This window comes from Arachis ipaensis, chromosome B06, assembly GCF_000816755.2.
Source record: "Arachis ipaensis cultivar K30076 chromosome B06, Araip1.1, whole genome shotgun sequence".
Taxonomy (NCBI): Eukaryota; Viridiplantae; Streptophyta; class Magnoliopsida; order Fabales; family Fabaceae; genus Arachis; species Arachis ipaensis.
Window position 1 is genome coordinate 71,903,513 of NC_029790.2, and position 21,335 is coordinate 71,924,847.

The following is a 21,335-nucleotide window of genomic DNA, read 5'->3' on the forward strand; positions in this document are numbered from 1 at the left end:
ATGCTGAAACTTCCAAACTCCATTTCTCCATGGTTTTTCCTCTTTTGCATGCTCTTTTCTCATTTCTTCAACCCATACTTGCCTTGGAAACCTGAAATCACTTAGCAAACACATCAAGGCATCAAATGGGATTAAAGTGAATAAAATTTTGCAGTTAAAAGGCTTGAAAAACATGTTTTTACTTTCAAGCACAATTTAAGAAGAAATCATGAAACTATGCTATTTCAATGGATAAATGCAAGAAAAGTCAATGAAATCCACCAAATTAGAACAAATAAATATCATGAAATGTGGATTCATCACATCCCCACACTTAATAGCATGTCCTCATGCTATACCAAAGAAAGACAAAAAAGGGAATCAATAATTATTCAATGTAACTATCTATATGCAGTCTACCTATATGTATGTAACTATTATACCTTATACTATCTGGCTATCTATATGTATTTAATTAGTCCAAGTAAATCAATTTCCAAGAAAACATTTATACACAATCAAGGGCTAAAGCAATTATAACAAAATCATATTCACAATTAAATTGAGTCATATAAAAGAGTTTAACAAACTTGCACGATAATCATGATCATAGGGGGAAATATGGAGTTGAGTAATTGAACCCTCACCGGATATATATATGCACTCTAGTCGCTCAAGTGTTTAGGGTCAATCCACTCAATTCTCCTCTAATCATGCTTTCTAAAGTTTGTTCTTCATCTAACCAATCAACAAGTATTTGATGTACATATGCAAAAATCATGAGGTCTTTTCAAGGTGGTAATGGGGATAAGGGTAAGGATAAGGATATATATATGGCCAAGTGTGCTTGCATTTGAATCTTTGATTAACCTAAGTTATCACCTAACACATACACAACCTATAAACTTCTAATATCAAGCTTAGCTACCCATAATCTCACTTTTACATATACACACACTCATGCATCAAATTTACTTCAATCACATATGCATTGACTTTTATTAAATTTCACATTGGAGTAATTTTGTCGCCTTTTCATTATTTCTTTTTCTTTTCTTTTCTTTTTTTTTTCAAGAACATAATATATATACCAAAACATTAATGCATATGGTTTTTATAGTATTACATGAGCATGTACCCAAATTTCCTAATATTTCTCAATAAGCATAAAACATTTTCATCAACCCAAGGTTTCCAAATCTTCCCCACACTTAGTTGACACACACACTCACTATCCCAAGCTAACCAAAGATTCAAATAGGACAATTAATTGTTTTTCGCTTAAAAGTAGTGATGTGATAATATAAAGAACAAAAGGGAATTAAAATAGGCTCAAAGTTGGTTAACAAAGGAAGATAAAAGAGTAGATTATTTGGGTAAGTGAGCTATTTGAAATAAAGGCATCAATCACATAAATGCATAAATATACATTAAATAATGGATATATAGAATTAAACAAACCAAATGTTACAATCATAGAGAAGAAAACACAAGAATGAAATAAGTGGTCAAATAATGTTACCACACAATAAGGCTCAAAAACTCACAAGTTGTATGTTCTTTAACTCAAAAACCATATTTCACAATATATAAATCATGCAAGTTTCAAAAAATTTCAACTCAATTCAATTTGAATGTCAATGCCCTATATAAAAAGTAAGCTTCTTGGAAATTTTATTAAATTGATTAACATTTATTCTATACATGTATATATAATGTGATTGGATAGAAAAGGTCAAAAATCCTAAGTTTAATTCCAAATTTTAATCAAACCAAAATAGCAAGTGTATAGAACATCAAACCAGGTGCAATCATCACATCATCCAAATCACAATTATAACTAAAAGCTATAAAAGAAATCTAAAAACATGCATAACTACAATATAATACTAGGCTATGTACAAGCAAAATTAAAAGATGCAGTGAACTAAGTAAAAAGTACTAAAATAAGTAAAAAGGTTTTCAAAAAGATGAAATATATACAAAGAAACTAAAATGCACAATAATAAAACTAAACTAAGAGTGTTCGGAAATGAAAAATTTCACCCAAAATGCGCTGCTGAAGTTAGACAACCTCCCCACACTTAAGATGTAGCACCATCCTCGGTGCTCACGATCAGGCGGAGTGGAAAGAGTCGTCACTGTGGAAAGAGTCGTCACTGTGTCACCTCCACTTTCAGCTGGTGGGTTAGGCGATGGAGTGGCTGCAAAAAACGATGGTGGTGCTGAGAAGGAAAGAACTAAGCCACAAAACAGCATATATATGAAGTGAACAGATAATAAAAATTTGAATGGAAGCATGCATGAGATTCAACTTAAAAGTAAACAGAAGCAACTTCCAATCAATCCAAGATAACTAACTTGCTTGTTTATCAAAATAAAGAGAAGAAAAAAGCGTTGTTGCTATGCACAGAGAAAAAGAAAATAGTTAGAAAGTTAAAAGGAAAGTTAGTTGAAAAGGAAAAGAAAAGTCAAAAGTTAGGTGAAGAAAAGAAAACAGTTAAAAAGTTAGTGTTTGTTGAAAAGAAAAAGAAAGTTAAAAGTTATGTGAGTAAAAAGAAAATAGTTAGTTGAAAAAAGAAAAGAAAGAAAAGATAGTGAAGAGTTAAGTTAAGAAGAAGAAAAAGTTAGTTGAAAAAGAAAAGTCAAAAGTTATATGAAGGAAAAGAAAAAGTTAGTTGAAAAAGAAAACAAAGGTTAAAAGTCATGGAAAGAGAAAAAAAGAGTTAGTTGAAAACAAAAAAAGAAAAGCAAAAGTTATGTGTATAGCAAAAACGTCCCTTAGGTAGCGTTTGGTGGAGAGACAGAGACGGAAAGACTGAGACTGAGAGACAGAGACTAAGAGACAGGGATTGAAATAAATCTCAGTATTCTGTTTGGTGCAAAATGGGAGACAGGAATTGAAACAAGAATGAAACTCTAATTTAATTTGCACAAAGGGTAAAATTGGAATTAATTAATTGAAATGAAACTATTTTAGGTATAAAATGTTATTAAAGTTTCAGTCTCCATCTCTAAAAATTTCAGTCCCCTGTGTCCCTACTTTTTGGAGGTACTGAAATACTGAAATTTTAGAGACAGAGACAGAAATTTTAGTACCAGTCTCTGAACTAACAAACACAATACTGAATCTCAGTCTCTCAGTCTCTGTCTCAGTACCTCAAAACAAACGCTACCTTAATTCTGAAAATTTCAACAATTTCCAAAACAAACAAGTTCATGTTCAACTTCTCAACAATTCAAAATGACAAAACAAGTAATGCACATGTATGTGTAGAGCACATAATCAAATAGGTATCAATCACAAGTAATTGGCATAAATTGAAAGGATTTGGCGTTGACAAAGTTAAAAACATTGAGAAACAAGTTAACCAAGCAACATTCAAACACCAAATTCTAATGAGGCATGAAGGTCACAAGGTTGAGACAAGAGTTGAAAAGTTTATGCCCTATGTGACTTAAGGTAAGTCAGGTATGAATAAAAATGAATCAAATTAGCCACATGGGTAAAAAGAAATCTTCAGCCTTGTGAGAGCATGCAAAGGAGGCTCTAATTTTAAATGAAATCCAAGTTTATGGTCAATTTAAAACTCAATTAAGGCTTATTCAATGCTTAAGAAGAACACAATTTAAAACAAGCAAAGAAATTAAAGAGTTGACCAAAACTCGTAATGAAGTTCTTGAGAAATTTTCCAAAACCGTTTAGCAAACAAGATTCTTTTTGATGCAGAAATCCGTCAAATAGAGTGTTGTTGCACCAAATAAAACAATGTCATTTAATGAAACAAGGTTAGGAAAAATCCTGCAGCATTTCATCAGTAAATTGGCCTATTTTCCAATTTCAATCAATCAAACCAAGTTTCATATGAATGTATTAACACTAAACACACAAAAATCACATGTGAATTCATATGAAATAAACAAATAAGCCAACATACAGCAGCAAAGAGCAATGCACAATTAAGCCATAACCAATTAAGCAACAAGCAGCATGCTTTGTTTGAACAATGAATCAAAATAATGGCTTCAAATATAGCACCAAAACAGCACAATGAACAAAAGTAATGGATTCGGGCAGTATTCTATTTGTTGAATTCAATAACCAATTACAAGCAAGCAATATGAATTTAAAACAATTACACCCAACTGAATCCAACAATGAAGGTCACATTGAAACAAGAACTCAGCAGCAATAACAACTTAAATTCATACATTGAGCAAAAATTATCACTGCACAAGCAAGCATTAACAATATTTAGCAACTGGTTCACTCCAAACAACCATGAACAAAAGCACAGCAGCAAGAAACAGGGCTGCAGCAGAACCAGACAAGCAAATTTAGCACTGGGCAAATCAATGAAACAGCAACATTTCCAAACAGCAGCATTATTCAAAACAAACCTAAATCCACTATCCAACTCAGATTCTCTAACGACCTAGTTTAACTAAACTAAGCTAATCTAACTAAACTAACTAAACAAAATGAATTAACAAAACTAAATAGACTAAACAGAAGAGAAATAATTGAGACCTGGGAAGCAGAAAATTGGATCAAGGAAGGAAAGGGAGGATGGAGGTGGTGTGAAATGGGCGGCTGGAGCAGAAGCGGCAGCGAAGGTGGTGCGGCAGCAATGCTGGCTACTGTGGGTTGCAGTGATACGGAAATAGGGGCTCTGCCCTGTTCTGGGTGTCCCAGGCAGTGAAGAGAAACTGGGGGGAGAGGCTCGTGTGTGGAGAGGGGGGTTTGCGAAGGTTCAGCGGACCTGGGCGGCGCTAGGGTTCGGACAGGGGGAAGGGAGGCGCGGTGGAAGCAGGGCAGCGGCAGCTGCGATCAGGGTTGCTGGCGGCGCTGTGGTCCTGGGCTTCGGTTCGGTGGTTCTGCGAGTGAGATAGAGAGAGGGGAAGAGCTTCGACGGCGGCACTGGCCCGAGCGGTGGTTCGACGCTGAGAAGAGACGCGTGGGGGAGAAGAGGGTAGAGGGTCGCGGGGTAAGGACGCAGCGGCGAAGGTTGGGTGCCGCGGCGGTTGGGTGGCAGAGGAGAAGAGAACCGGGAATGGGGAAGGGAAGGGGCAAGAGAGAGGAAGAAGAGAGGAAAGGGACGAAGAGGGGGAAAGTGGGTGGACGGTGAGGCGCTGTGGTGGTAATGATGGTGGACGTTGGGTGAAGTTGAAACGGAAGAAGATGATGGCTGAGAGAAGAACAAAAGAGAAGCGAGAAGGTGATAGGGCTGCTTTCGGGGCACGGAAGCCGGGTGTTCGAATGTGGAATACATTTTGGATACGTTTGACACGCGTCTACTTTGTTTAAATTGTGTCTTAATAAAAAAATAAAAAAATTTTTATTGCTTACACACACTTAAATATCATCACGTGTCAGCGTGTCCAATCTTATTCTTAACATATATTTTTGAAATAAATTTAGATATAGTATATATTTATTATTTATTAAAACAAAAAATATTTTAAATACTTGATATAATTAAAATAAGATATTAAAAATAATTAAAAAATTAATTTATATTTTATTATTCAAACTATTATGATTTATATAAAAAATACTTTATATTTTATATATATATATGCGTGTTCCCGTGTCTTATAAAATTTTAAAATTCGTGTGTCAGCGTGTCCCGTGTCGTGTCGTGTCCTGTGTCGGTGTTCAGGAGAATGCGGACTTACGTAGCTGTGAAGGAGCTTCCAGCAGAAGGGGTTGAATTGTGGGGTGCGTACGTACAGAAAAGTGCGTAAGCGGAACTAGTGAAAAATTGAAAGCGACACGTATGCGTCTAGCTGGCGTACGCATGATATGCTGAAAATGGAACGTCACACGTACGCCTGACAGGCACTCTTGAGAAGAAGTATGCACACGCACTAAGGTGTGTGCGTGCTCTGGACAGAAGGGTGGTATGAAAGTGTGCGTACGCACAAAGGGCGATTTAAAAAAAAAAAAAATAGAATTTCACCCAAAAATGCAAAATGCATATAAACAAAAAAATAACCAAAATACGCAACTATTTACGTTAAACTTTAAAATTATCCAAAATTTTATTTTTCACATTAAAATCATTGGACTATTCAAAGCATTTGTAATATGCACAAACAAAAATTCAACAAAACTATTTCAACCATCCAAAAACTAATTGAAAATTTTAAACATGCAATTCAAGTAAAGAAAAAGCCATTGAAAACAAAATTACTAACTATTCAAATATACATTTTAAAACAAAAATCTATTAAGGCAAGTTAACAACGAAGAAACATATTTACATGCAAAAAAAAAGGAACGAATCAAAAACAAACTATTCACATATTTACATATTAACAATAGCCAATAATGTAACACTATTGCAAGTCCCCGGCAACGGCGCCAAAAACTTAATGATGGCCAAAAGTGAATTAGGAATTTCCCAAAAATAGAATTTCTCCATTGTAAGTATAGTCTAAACCCAACTGTTGACCAATATCAAAGTTTAAATCAAGAGATGTCACAATTCAAATCAAATAATTGGGAGTTTTAAATCCCGGGTTGTTCTCCATAGGAATTGTAATTAAGTGTGTAATTATTGGGTATGAGGAAATGGAGGTTGAGATTGCAAGAGGCAAGTAATGTAAATAGCAATAAAATAAAGATGCATGCAAGGAATTAGATGTAAAACAATTAAAGCAACAAAAATGGGAACTAAATGGCAAAAGGAAACTCTTGGCAAGGGTTGAGAGTTAAGGTTACCTATTTTACCCATTGACCACAAACATATGTTGATTATGAAGAGTTAATCCTACTTAGTCAACCCTAACATTGAGGATAAGTCAAATAGGCATAATTGATCACAATCTATAAGTCCTAGTCAACTCAGTAATTAACTTAGTAAAAGATTAGCGTCAATAGAAACCAAATCAACTAACTACCCTAATATATCAATCAAGAATGGACATCAATGACTCAAGGTCACCTAAGTCCTCAATTCCAAGCCAAGAGTGGGAAAAAGCTACATTAAAACTAAGTCAAAAATTTTATCAAACACTTGGTGTGCATAAAAATAAAAACATATTAAATTGCAATAAAAATAAAATCTAAAGCTACCAAATGCAAGATAACAATAATAACAACTCAATTGAATAACAATAAACAAAGAAATATCAAATTGCATTAAATGAAAATTAAAGTTAACAAGAGAGTTCATAAAATAAAAAGTGACATAAAGGAAAAATTAACAAGAAAAGCTAAGAGAATTAAGGCCATTGAACAAGGAAAAGTAAATAAAACTACATTAAAACAAGAATTTAAAGAGAGGAATTGAAGAGAAAATAAACTAAGAAACCCTAATTTCTAGAGAGAATGGGGAGCTTCTCTCTCTAGAAATGACCTACAACATGATACTAAGCTACCCTAATTGTTTCCCCCTTGTTTCCTCTTGAATTCTGTTTGAAATAGCTTCAGAAATGAGTTGGATTGGGTTCTAGAGGCCCAAAAATTGCTGCTAGTGTTTTGCATTTAATGAGGTCTTGGGCTGGGACTTGTGCGTACGCACATTTGCTGATTTTTCCACTTGTGCGTACGCACAGAGGGTTATGCGTATGCACACTTGCACGAACTTTCACCTGTGCGTACGCACGCATAGTTGTGCGTACGCACACTTGCTAAAAAGCTCCAAACTCCATTTCTTCATGAATTCTCCAATTTTACATGCTTTTTCTTCATTCATTCAATCCAATATTTGCCTTACAAGCCTGAAATCACTAAACAAACACATCAAGGTATCAAATGGAATTAAAGTGAATAGAATTTAGCAGTTAAGGGCCTAAAAAGCATGTTTTCACTTTTAGGCACAACTTTCGGAGAATTTACAAAACCATGCTATTTCATTGAATAAATGCAAGGAAAGTTGATGAAATCCACCTAATTAGAGCAAATAAATACTATGAAATATGGATTCATCAGTTGGCCAGAAGAAGCTAGCTCGGATTACTGTTTTGGATAGTGCCTGAGCTCCTAGGTGGTTTTCACATATGCCGCTGTGGACATCCTCTAAAACTTTCTTTATATTGGAGGTCGGGACGCATTTTAACAGGGGTGTTGAGATCCCTTTTTTGTATAAGACATTGTGGACTAATGTATAATTTAGTGCTTCTTTTATAAGTCTTCTGGCCTCTTTTTCCTCTTTGGAATCAAATTTGAGGTAGTTGACTATAGGAGTCATCCAACCTAAGTGTTGATTGGATATGGTCAGTACTTCTTCCTCTTTTGAAATTGATGGTGATTGCAGAGTTTCTTAAATGAGGCTTCTATTGTTGCCCCCTAGCTTGGTGCTGGCTAATTTTGAAAGGGCATCAGCTCGAGCATTGGACTCCCGAGCTATATGTCGGACCTTACTTTCTGTAAAGTGTGTGAGTTGTTCCTGAGCTTTATCCAGGTATTTCTTCATAGTGGGGTCTTTAGCTTGATAAGTGCCATTGATTTGAGTCACTACTTGCGAATCGCTGAAAACTATCAATTTTTATGCTCTGATATCCTTAGCCAGCTTCAAGCTAGAAAATAAAGCTTCGTACTCTGCTTGGTTGTTGGAGGCAGGGAACTCAAACCTTAAGGATAGCTCTATCCAAGTTCCTTGATCACTTTCTACGTTAATACCAGCTCCGCTTCCAGCTTTGTTAGATGACCCATCGACATATAAATTCCATATGATGGGATTTCCCGTGCTTTCAGTGTATTCAACAATGAAGTCGGCCAGATATTGCGACTTAATGGCTGTCCGGGTTTTGTACTTGAGGTCGAACTCGGATAGTTCTACTGCCCATTGTAGAATCCTTCCGGTTAAGTCCATTTTTTGTAGAATATGTTTTATGGGCTGGTTAGTGCAGACTTTAACGGTGTGAGCCTGGAAGTAAGGTCGGAGCTTTCTGGATGTGAGAATGAGGGCATAAGCAAATTTCTCTATCTTTTGATAGTTCAACTTGGCCTCTTGTAGAGCTTTGCTGATGAAATAGATAGGTCGTTGTCCCTCTTTGTCTTCTCGGACCACGGCTGAAGCTACAGCCCGACTTCCCACTGACAAATACAACGCGAGTTCTTCCCCTTTAACAGGTCGGGTAAGTATAGGTGGTTGTCCCAAGAATGCCTTAAAGTCTTGAAAAGCTTGTTCGCACTCTGGGGTCCACTCAAATTGTTTCCCTTTTTTTAGGATTGAATAAAGGGAAAGTGATTTTAAGGCTGACCTAGCTAAGAATCTGAATAGAGCTGCCAACCTTCCATTTAACTGTTGAACTTCTTTGATGTAAGTCGAACTCTTTATTTTAAGTATAGCCTGGCATTTGTCTGGGTTCACTTCTATGCCTCTTTGGGTTAGCATGAATCCTAGGAACTTCCCAGCTTCTGCTGCAAATGTGCATTTTGAGGGATTTAACCTCATCTCATGCTTTCTTATAGTGGAAAATGCTTTAAAGAGGTCGGACAGTAGTGTCTCTTCCTCTTAAGTCTTGATAAGAACGTCATCCACATAGACCTCCATTAGTTTTCCTATGTGGGTGAAAAACACTTTATTCATCAGTCGTTGGTGTCCTGCGTTCTTCAACCCAAAAGGCATTACTACGTAACAATAGGGATCTGATTACATCCCGAGTAGGCATCCATGAAGGAAAGATATCTGTAGCCTGAGGCCGCATCAACCAGAGCGTCAATACTCGGGAATGGGTAAGGATCTTTAGGGAAGACTTTGTTGAGGTCAGTGTAATCGACACACATTCTCCATTTTTCGTTTTGCTTTTCAACCAATACAACGTTGGCTAGCCAAAGCGGATATTTTACCTCCCTTATAAATCCTGCTTCTAACAAGGCCTGCACTTGCTCTTCCATGACATGTGTTTGCTCTGGTCCGAGCTTTCTGCTCTTCTGCTGAACAGGTCGGGAACCTGGGTACACAACAAGCTTATGGCACATCATGTCGGAATTTATGCTGGGCATGTCAGAAGCTTTCCAGGCAAAGAGGTCGGAGTTTTTTCTTAACAATGCAAGTTGACGAGCTGCTTCTTTAGGCTTTCTTTTAAGTTTGCCCATATACTTGTTGTCTTGCTAGGGTGGTCTCCAATTTATATCTCTTCAATTTTGCCTTTAGGTTGAGGACGAAATTCTTCACGAACTCGGACTCCCCCAAATTCGATGGTATTGACTTCCCTGCCTCCCGAGTTGCCTTTCAAACTAAGGCTTTCATTATAGCACTTTCTTGCTAGCTTTTGATCCCCTTTTACGGTGACAATCCCTTCGACAGTAGGGAATTTCATGCAAAGGTGAGGAGTAGAGACAACAGCTGCCAGTCTATTTAAGGTGGTTCGACCTATTAGAGCATTGTAGGCAGAGTTTACATCAACTACAATGTAATCGATGCTCAAGGTTCTTGACCTAGCACCCTTTCTGAAGGTGGTGTATAATGAGATATAACCAAGAGTTTGGATTGGGGTGTCTCCCAGTCTGAACAAGCTATCAAGGTAGGCCATTAGGTCATTCTCTTCTAACCCGAGCTTGTCAAAAGCGGGTTTGAACAGAATGTTAGCCGAGCTTTCTTGATCTATCAAGGTGCGATGAAGGTTAGCATTGGCCAGGATTAGTGTTATTACCACTGGATCGTCATGCTTGGAAAGTAGGCCTTGTGCATCTTCTTTAGTGAAAGAGATGGTGGGCAGGTCGGTCAATTAACTACTTTCCCCAACCTGGTACACTTCTTTGAGGTGTCTTTTTCGGGAGGATTTTGACATTCTTCCTCCTGCGAATCCGCCATTAATCATATGGATGTGTCACTCTGGGGTGTGAGGAGTATGTTTGGGTCATCCTCCTTCTTCATCCCTTCTTCTCTTCCTCGGATCGTCCGACTTGTCTGCCAGGTATCTATCAAGTCGGCCTTCTCTGGCCAACTTTTCTATGATGTTTTTCAAGTCAAAGCATTCCTTGTGCTTAATCGGACAAGGTGGTGGAAGCTTCTTTGTGTGACATATCTCTTTGTAAACATCTACTAGGGAGACCTTGAGAGGAGTGTAGTTGTGATATTTTCGAGGTTTCTCTATATTTGGCTCCTCTTTTTTATTGGGTTCTCTTTCTTTGTCCCGAGGTGGATAGGGTAGGTTTGACCTCGAGGGAGGCTTTCTTAGTCGGGAATTTTCTTCCATGTTGATATACTTCTCTGTCCTTTCTTGAATCTCGTTCAAAGAGGTCGGGCATCTTTTGGATATTGATTGGGAGTATGGTCTTTCTCTGAGGCCGTTGACTAAGCCCATAATTATAGGTTCAGTTGGTAGATTCTGAATTTCCAAGAAAGCTTTGTTGAACCTTTCCATGTAATCTCGAAGGGTTTCCCCAACTTCTTGCTTTACTCCTAGCAAGGGTGCATGCTTTGTTTTATCATTTGGATAGAAAACCTAGTCAGAAATTTTCTGGCTAGGTCGTCGAAGTTGGCGACCGACCTTAGAGGCAGGCCATCAAACCACTTCATTGCAGCTTTAGTTAGAGTGGTAGGGAAGGCTTTGCAACGTGTGGCATCAGAGGCATCCACCAAGTACATTCGACTTTTGAAATTGCTTAGGTGGTGTCTTCGGTTGGACGTCCCATCATAGAGATCCATGTCGGGCGATTTGAAATTTCTTGAAACTTTGGCCTTCATGATCTCTTATGTGAATGGATCGTCTCCTCCAAAAAGGCTTTCTTCCCTGTCTGACCTAGTGACCCGACTTCAAAGATCAACCTCCATCTGGTGCGGTATTTATAACCTACAAACTAACCGGCAAGTGCACTGGGTCGTACCAACTAATACCTTACGTGAGTAAGGGTCGATCCCACGAGGATTGATGGATTAAGCAACAATAGTGTTTGATAGGCTTAGTTAGACAAACAGAAAGTAATACCTTACGTGAGTAAGGGTCGATCCCATGAGGATTGATGGATTAAGCAACAATAGTGTTTCATAGGCTTAGTTAGACAAACAGAAAGTAATGTTTGGGAGTTTAAAAGACATTAAACAATATAAAGAATATTGAAGAAAGGCAAGTAAAAATGTTGGGAATAAAATATTGAGAAGGAATTTAAGGTTTCAGAGTTATCTAATTTCTGGATTGACTTTTCTTATTAACTATTTTAATCATGCAAGATTTAATTCATGGCAAACTATTTGTGACTAGACCCTAATTCCTTAGACCTTCCTAGTCTCCTCTAAAATTCATCAACTGCCAATTCCTTGGTCAATTAATTCCAATTAGAAGGTGATGATCAAATTCTAGTTTATATGCCACAAGAATTCTAATTATCCAAAAATAAAGGGATTATATATCACATATCCCGTTAAATACAAACAATTAGAAATTCACGATAATATGTTTTCAAGCTATTGTTCAAGTAAAGAGCTTTTCTAAGTTATACAAGAACTCAATTAGAACATGGGTCATACTTCCGTTCCACCCAAATTCATAAAATAAAGAACGAAAACAATTATTGAAATATAAATCAAAACATGAATTAAAATAGAAAAATAATATTATCAATCCATACAATAGACAGAGCTCCTAACCTTAACAATGGAGACTTAGTTGCTCATGGAATATGGAATGTAAATTTGTATGGAATAATATTGTGGAATGTTGTTCTCGAACCACCCTATTGGGATCCCTTTTATAACTAATCCTAATAATTTAAAAATCAAATTTCTAAAATTAAAATTAAAATGATATCTTTTCCTCTAATAAGATTTGAATTTAAATTCGAATTAATTAACAAGTCTTCAGCTGATGGGTTGGGGACCACTTGATTTGTCCCTTCTGCAGCTTCTAATCTGTGATTTCTGGGCTAAGAATTGGGTCAAAACAGCCCAGAAATCGCCCCCAGCGTCTTTCTGCATTTTCTACACGTGGCGCATGTCACGCGTACGCGTCGGTCACGCGCACGCGTCGATGGTCCTTTTTCGCGAGTCACGCGGACGCGTCGGTCACGCGTTCGCGTCATTTGTGCAGATTCCAGTCCACGCGTTCGCGTCAGGAACGCGATCGCGTCATTGTGATTTCCTCCATTCCGCGCGGTCGCGTGAGCCATGCGTCCGCGTCGGTATTCGCTGGTCATCTCTTTGGTTTCTTCTCTTTCTCTGCATAAACTTCATCAAATCCATCTGAATGCAACCTAAAATGAATAAAATTGCACAAAACTCAAAATAGCATTCATAGTGGCTAAAATATAATTAATTCTTAATTAAACTCAACAAGTTAGATGCAAATTCACTAGGAAAAGATAGGAAAGATGCTCACGCATCACAACACCAAACTTAAACTGTTGCTTGTCCTCAAGCAACCAAAAATTAATATAAGCTTAGGATGTGAATTTGCATGAGAATGAGAGTTTGATTAAGCTCATGTCTCTTCTTATAGTGGGGTTTACAACTGCAATCCTGAGTAGTCTTGGAATCTCACTTTATCTTTTGAAGTTCAGAATGATTGGCATCCATAAGAACTCAGAATCCAGATAGTGTTATTGATTCTCCTAGTTCAGTATGTTGATTCTTGAACATAGCTACTTTATGAGTCTTGGCCATGACCCTAAGCATTTTATTTTCCAGTATTACCACCGGATACATAATTGCCACAGACACATAACTGGGTGAACATTTTCAGATTGTGACTCAGCTTTGCTGGAGTCCCCATTTAGAGGTGCCCAGAGTTCTTAAACACATTCTTTTTGCTTTGGATTACGACTTTAACCGCTCAGTCTCAAGTTTTTCACTTGACACCTTCACGCCACAAGCATATGGTTAGGGACAGCTTGATTTAGCCGCTTAGGCCAGGATTTTATTCCTTTGGGCCCTCCTCTCCATTAATGCTCAAAGCCTTGGATCCTTTTTACCCTTGCCTTTTAGTTTAAAGGGTTATTGGCTTTTTCTGCTTACTTCTTTTTTTTATATATATTTTTTCGCAAGATTTGTGTTTTTCACTGCTTTTTCTTGCTTCAAGAATCAATTTTATGATTTTTCAGATTATCAATAACATTTCTCTTTTTTATCATTCTTTTAAGAGCCAACAATTTTAACATTCATAAACTTCATTATGAAAAATATGCACTGTTCAAGCATTCATTCAGAATCACAGAAAATACCACCACATCTAAGTAAGTGAGACTACTCTAAAAATTAAATTCAAATTCTCATGCACTACATCTGTTCTTCTTTCTTTTTGATTTCAAGCTTAGTGGGCAATACATGAGACATCTTTCAGAATTAAAGGACTTAACAGAAAAATTAAACTATAACCTATGAATCTACTAATAAAGGATCATGCAGCAAACAAAGCAAACTAGCAGAAAACCAGAACATACATAATAAAAGCGGAAAGAAAAAAATGAAAGGAACTCAACCACCTTAGTTATCTGAGCGGTCATTTTATTCTTCAGGTTGTGCTCCTTTGTGAAGATGATTTGCCTCCCTTTTGGTGCCATAGGAATAAACAGAAAACCCTTAAGCGAAGCGTCAACACCAAACTTAAGGTTTGCTTGTCCTCAAGCAAAGAAGAACTGAAAATAGAAAGAGACAAATATTATTATGAAAGAAAAAGGAAAGGATAAAAGAACAAGAGAGAATAGGGATTGGGAGAGAGAGAGAGAAAGAAAACTGGGCGGTGCAAACGACGCGTTCGCGTACAGCACGCGATCGCGTACGTCACGCATTCTTAATAATGACGCGTTAGCGTCAGGTACGCGTCCACGTGCCCTGGATTTTGTGCGATTCACGCAAAGCCAGCCGCGCGCCCGCATGACTTTCTGTTCGCATGGCTTGGGAGCCAAATTTTCATACGACGCGTTTGCGTCATGCACGCGCACGCGTGGATGGCCATTTATGCAAATGACGCAGACGCGTCGGTCACGCGTTCGCGTGGGCAATTTTGTGCTTTTAGAATACTTCCAGCCCCAAGCCAGCATAACTCTCTGTCTAGACACCTTTTACGTCGATTTTTCGGGTCACACGTCCGCGTGGGTGACGCGGACGCGTGAAGTGCCAAAATCATGAGTGACGCGCATGCGTGGCGTACGCGTCCGCATGGGCTTGTTCGTGCGAAAGGCTTCATGCCGGCGCCACTCCCGCACAACTCTCTGTAACTTTTTTTTTCCAGCTCCTGTTCTAAAATAGCTGCATGATCAGAAAATTAGTAAGAACTTAATAAAAATCAAATAAGTAAGAAAACTACTACTACGAAAAAAATAACTAAGGATACGAAATTATCGGGTTGCCTCCCGACAAGCACTTCTTTAACGTCACTAGCTTGACGGTCAGCTCCTCTAAGGAGGAGGATCATAGGGGCTCAGCTCTTCACCCCTTACTTTGAACTTCTTTCCTGTGTCTCCATAAAGTAGCTCAATATGCTCTAGAGAGAGGATCTTGTTCACTGTATAAATCCATGCTGGAGTCTTAGTCAACACCACCTTCATTCCTGGGGAGAAACCTTCAGTGGGGATCTTTTTGTTTCTCCATCCCCTGAGTATTTTCTTCTTTTTGGGAACCTCCTCCTCGGTGGGTGATGCATTCTCAACACCAAACTTAGGTTTGATGTCAGGAGGAATTTTACTGATTGTCACCAAAGGAGGTTTGAGTTGCAGACTCTGCTGTGCATCATCAGGGGGTTCTTGAAGGTTTGGATTAATAAGCTCAGCCTGCATGCACCTCTCTTCTTCACCAGTTGAATGTATATCTTTGAAGACATGAAAGACCAGTTGCTCATTATGCACTCTAAACACTAATTCACCCACTTCTATATCAATCAGAGCTCTTCCAGTGGCTAGGAATGGTCTTCCTAGAATTATAGAGGCATTCTCATCCTCCCCTATATCAAGAATCACAAAATCTGCTAGGAGGAAGAACTTACCCACTTTGACCAAGATATTCTCCACTAATCCGTATGCTGGCTTCATGGATTTGTCTGCCATCTGTAATGCTATCTTTGTGGGTTGTGCCTCTTGGATCTGCAGCTTCTTCATCACAGACAAGGGCATTAAATTGATGCTTCCTCCCAGATCACATAACGCTTTCTCAAAGGTTGTGCTCCCAATGGTGCATGGAATTTGAAAGCTCCCTGGATCTGGCATCTTCTTTGGTAAGTTATTCTGAATGATGGCACTGCATTCTTTAGTCAAGACCACTGTCTCATCTCCCTTTAAAGGCTTCTTCTTTGACAACAGCTCCTTCATGAACTTGGCATAGAGAGGCATTTGTTCCAAAACCTCAGCAAAAGGAATATTTATTTCCAGCTTTCTGAAGACTTCCAAGAACTTTGAAAACTGTTTGTCCTTGGTCTCCTTTTGAAGTCTCTGAGGATATGGCATTTTAGGCTTGTACTCAGGAGCCTTTGGCAAAGTAGGATAAGTGTCAAGAGAGTTTGGGAATGGGTTGTCCGCACGCTTTGGAGGGGCGTGTTCTACTTCTTCCCTCTTCTCCTTTGGAGCTTCTTTTTCAACTAGCTCTTCATTGGCCTTAGTTTCAGAGCCAGCTACTTTACCACTTCTCAATTGAATACCCTTGCAATCTTCTCCTGGGTTCACCACTGTATCACCTTGAAATGTACTTGCAGACCTCTCAAGTATTTGCTTGCTCAGTTGGCCCACTAGCACCTCTAAGTTTCTAATAGAGGCTCTGGTTTCCTGTATAACTTGTGCTTCCGTACTTGCCACTTGTTCACTTATTACGGTGATAGCCTTGTATTCCTCTCTTGGATTTGGAATTGTGTTACCAGGAAGGCTATTAGTGGTCCTCTGATCAATTTCATTAACCTTTGTGGCTAATTGACCCATTTGAATCTCCAGGTTCTTGATGGATGATCTGGTTTCCTGTCTAAAACCTATCAATATTACTTCCAAATAATTGTTCTGCTGGAAACCGCCCTGAGAACTATTGTTGAAGTTCTGAGGTCTCTGAGGTTGGTCCCTCCACCCAAAGTTTGGGTGATTTCTCCATCCCTGGTTGTATGTCTTAGAATATGGATCATTGTTGGGATTTCTAGGACCACTCCCCATGTAATTCACCTGTTCATAAGAAGGTTGAGCATAATCATGATTATCATTTTGAACAAAATTACCTGCCATGTCATAGGAGATTTCCTGTGGTGGATTTTGGGTGTTGATAGCTGAGACTTGCATGCCACCTATCTGTTGAGTAAGTAGATTTATTTGCTGAGACATAAGCTTGTTCTGAGCAAGAAGAGCATTCACAGCTTCTACTTCCAACATGCCTCTCTTCTGAGAGGTCTCAGAGTTCACAGGATTCCTGTTAGATGAGTATAAATATTGGTTGCTTGTAACCAATTCAATCAGTTCAATGGTCTCCTCTAGTGTCTTCTTCTTGTGTAGTGAACCGCTTGCAGAAGTATCTATACTCATCTTGGACATCTCGCCCAAGCCTTCGTAAAAGATATCTAGTTGAGTCCACTTGGAGAACATGTCCGGAGGGCATTGCCTAGTCAGTAGCTTGTACCTCTCCCAAGCTTCATAAAGAGTTTCACCCTCCTTTTGCCTGAAGGTCTGAACTTCCAACCTAAGCTTAGTCAGCTTCTTTGGTGGAAAATATTTTGTGAGAAACTCAGTAACAACCTTGTCCCAAGTATCCAAACTCTCCTTTGGTTGGGAATCTAGCCATAGCTTTGCTTTATCCCTCAGATCAAATGGGAAAAGCATGAGTTTGTACACCTCTGGGTTCACTCCATTTGTCTTCACAGTATCACATATTTGCAGAAAATCAGAAATAAACTGATTTGGGTCTTCATGAGGAAGTCCATGATATTGGCAGCTTTGTTGTACCAGGGTGACTAGTTGTGGCTTCAACTCAAAGTTGTTTGCAGCTATAGGAGGCACCACAATACTTTTTCCATAAAGATCCGCAGTAGGGACAGAATAAGAGTCAAGCACTCTCCTCTGTTGATCATCCCCATTCGGATTTACCACATTGGCATTAGCATTATTATTTGCCATAGTGGATTCTGCAGCCTTGCAAAGTCTTGCTTTTTGTAAACGTCGCCTGAAAGTTCTTTCAGGTTCAGGATCAAAGTCTAAGAGATGTTCTTTGTCTCTATTCCTGCACATACACAAGCAGAAAACAAGAAAAAATGAGACTCTCTACGTCAGAGTGCAGAGAAGTCCCTGTGAGGTAACCTGTGTAAAATAATAAAATAAAAATACTAAATAAAATAAAAAAATTTAAAAATTTAAAAGAAAAAAATAAACAGAAAAATTAAAATAAAATTAACTGGGTAACACCAAACTTAAATTCAACGAAAGGGAAAAGAAAAAAAAATTTACGTAAAAAAAAGAAAAAAGAAAAAATAATCGTAAGAAAAAATGCAAAATAAAAAAAATAATTATAGAAAAAAATATAAAAAAAAATTATCTAATCTAAGCAATCAAACAACGAGTAGTTGTTAATCACAATCAATCCCCGGCAACGGCGCCAAAAACTTGGTGCGGTATTTATAACCCACAAACTAACCGACAAGTGCACCGGGTCGTACCAAGTAATACCTTACGTGAGTAAGGGTCGATCCCACGAGAATTGATGGATTAAGCAACAATACTGTTTGATAGGCTTAGTTAGACAAACAGAAAGTAATGTTTGGGAGTTTAAAAGACATTAAACAATATAAAGAATATCGAAGAAAGGCAAGTAAAAATGTTGGGAATAAAATATTGAGAAGGCAATTAAGGTTTCAGAGTTATCTAATTTCTGGATTGACTTTTCTTATTAACTATTTTAATCATGCAAGATTTAATTCATGGCAAACTATTTGTGACTAGACCCTAATTCCTTAGACCTTCCTAGTCTCCTCTAAAATTCATCAACTGCCAATTCCTTGGTCAATTAATTCCAATTAGAAAGTGATGATCAAATTCTAGTTTATATGCCACAAGAATTCTAATTATCCAAAAATAAAGGGATTATATGTCACGTATCCCGTTAAATACAAACAATTAGAAATTCAGGATAATACGTTTTCAAGCAATTGTTCAAGTAAAGAACTTTTCTAAGTTATACAAGAACTCAATTAGAACATGGGTCATACTTCCGTTCCACCCAAATTCATAAAATAAAGAACGAAAACAATTATTGAAATATAAATCAAAACATGAATTAAAATAGAAAAATAATATTATCAATCCATACAATAGACAGAGCTCCTAACCTTAACAATGGATGATTAGTTGCTCATGGAATATGGAATGTAAATTTGTATAGAATAATGTTGTGGAATGTTGTTCTCGAACCACCCTATTGGGATCCCTTTTATAACTAATCCTAATAATTTAAAAATCAAATTTCTAAAATTAAAATTAAAATAATATCTTTTCCTCTAATAAGATTTGAATTTAAATTCGAATTAATTAACAAGTCTTCAGCTGATGGGTTGGGGACCACTTGATTTGTCCCTTCTGCAGCTTCTAATATGTGATTTCTGGGCTAAGAACTGGGTCAAAATAGCCCAGAAATCGCCCCCAGCGTCTTTCTGCGTTTTCTGCATGTGGCGCATGTCACGCGTACGCGTCGGTCACGCGCATGCGTCGATGGTCCTTTTTCGCGAGTCACGCGGACGCGTCGGTCACGCGTTCGCATCATTTGTGCAGATTCCAGTCCATGCGTTCGCGTCAGGCACGCGATTGCATCATTGTGATTTCCTCCATTCCGCGCGGTCGCGTGAGCCATGCGTCCGCGTCAGTATTTGCTGGTCATCTCCTTGGTTTCTTCTCTTTCTCTGCAGAAACTTCATCAAATCCATCCGAATGCTACCTAAAATGAATAAAATTGCACAAAACTCAAAATAGCATCCATAGTGGCTAAAATATAATTAATTCTTAATTAAACTGAACAAGTTAGATGCAAATTCACTAGGAAAAGATAGGAAAGATGCTCACGCATCACCATCTTCTGGAGCTTTTCTTCTAGCTCCCTATGTCACCTCACTTCTCTTCTTAATTTTCGTTCTGCCTCTCGTTGTCGCTCGGCCTCATGTTTAAGCTGTCTCAAGCGATCTTGCTGTCCGTGGACCATGTTCAGTATCTCTGTCGCCTGGGGGTGATCCACATCCTCGAAGTGGTGTACTTCAAAATGGATCCTCCTTCGATGAGGGTTTCCCAAGGGCCCTTCTCTGTGGGGTCCTTCAGTGTGTTGTGGTGGAAGAGGGAGCACGATGGCGTGGGCCTCCAGCTGAACTTCTTGCTCAGATTCAGATTGCATGTGGCCGTCTTCCTGTCAGTTGTCCGTATGGTTGTGGAATGAATTCCAAGTCCCCAGCAATGGTGCCAATATTCCGAGGGTTTCTTGAAACGTTGATTTGGTCCTGAACGTGAGGTCCAGGTCCCTTAGTATGGCAGTGTCCGACCTCTTTTGTGCCGATGTGTCGCCTGTCCGAGTTCCTCGTGAGGAGATGGGGGGTGATACCTGCAAGAGACTCCAATACTTAAATTTGCAAGGGTTTAAGTAGGCTTTTTTCTAGATTAGAGCGTGAGTCATACCTGGGGGTGCCCGTGTTTTTATAGTAGAATTGCTAACCACCATTGTTGGAGTAATCTTATCTTTTCTGATAGATAAGTGTTCCTTTTATCTTGGGAGTTTGTTGAGATCCACCTTCTAGACGAGGTAGAGATTTTAGGAAACAGTTTATCTACTTTGAGCAAGTAGGGCTTTTACCCCTTGGAGTTAGTGTCCGACCTCTTCAAAGAGGTTGGACTTATCATGAGATCCACTTTTATTGGTCGGCCTTTTAGTGTCATTGGGCTTGGCTATTATCTGTTGGGTCAGGGTATGAACAAATACCAAAAATAAATTCAATCTCATAAACACAGATTCAACCATCTAAGGATTTCTAAATCAAAATAGAAAAGAGAAGAATTGAGGCGGTGCGAAACTGGAACTGAGCGTTGTAGTAGGGTACAGAGTGGCATGGCGTGAAGCTGGAACTTGAACACGGCGGCACGGCACGGCGCGGGGTGGAATTTGAGCTCGAACATGACGGCAAGATGCAGAACTGGAGCTCGAACACAGCGCGGTAATGGAGCTCGGACATGGCTGCTGGACACGACAACGCACAAAACTCGAACTCGAACTCGAACACAGCAACACGACACCGCACGACACAAAACTGGAACTCAAACACAAGGGAGACACGATGGTGGTGAGTGCTATCGTTGCTGCTGCCGGAGAAAGAGGAAGACAGAGATGAGAGGAGAGGGAGAGAGCACATGCGAGGGGGAGAGAGAGAGAGAGAGAGAGAGAATAGAGGGGGAAAGGGATGGGAGGAAAGGAATAGAGTGCACGTGAACGAGAGAAAAGAGGAGAAAGTTAGGGGGTTTTTTCTGTATTCATTTTAAT

General features: G+C 38.7%; 1 long non-coding RNA gene across 1 annotated transcript; it reads right to left on the reverse strand.

The window, feature by feature from the left end:
• LOC110263356 lies at positions 788-5,240 on the reverse strand. Its single transcript, XR_002348839.1, has 2 exons — positions 4,511-5,240; positions 788-2,183 (listed from the first exon to the last, which is right to left on the reverse strand). It is a non-coding gene; the product is annotated as an uncharacterized LOC110263356 (long non-coding RNA).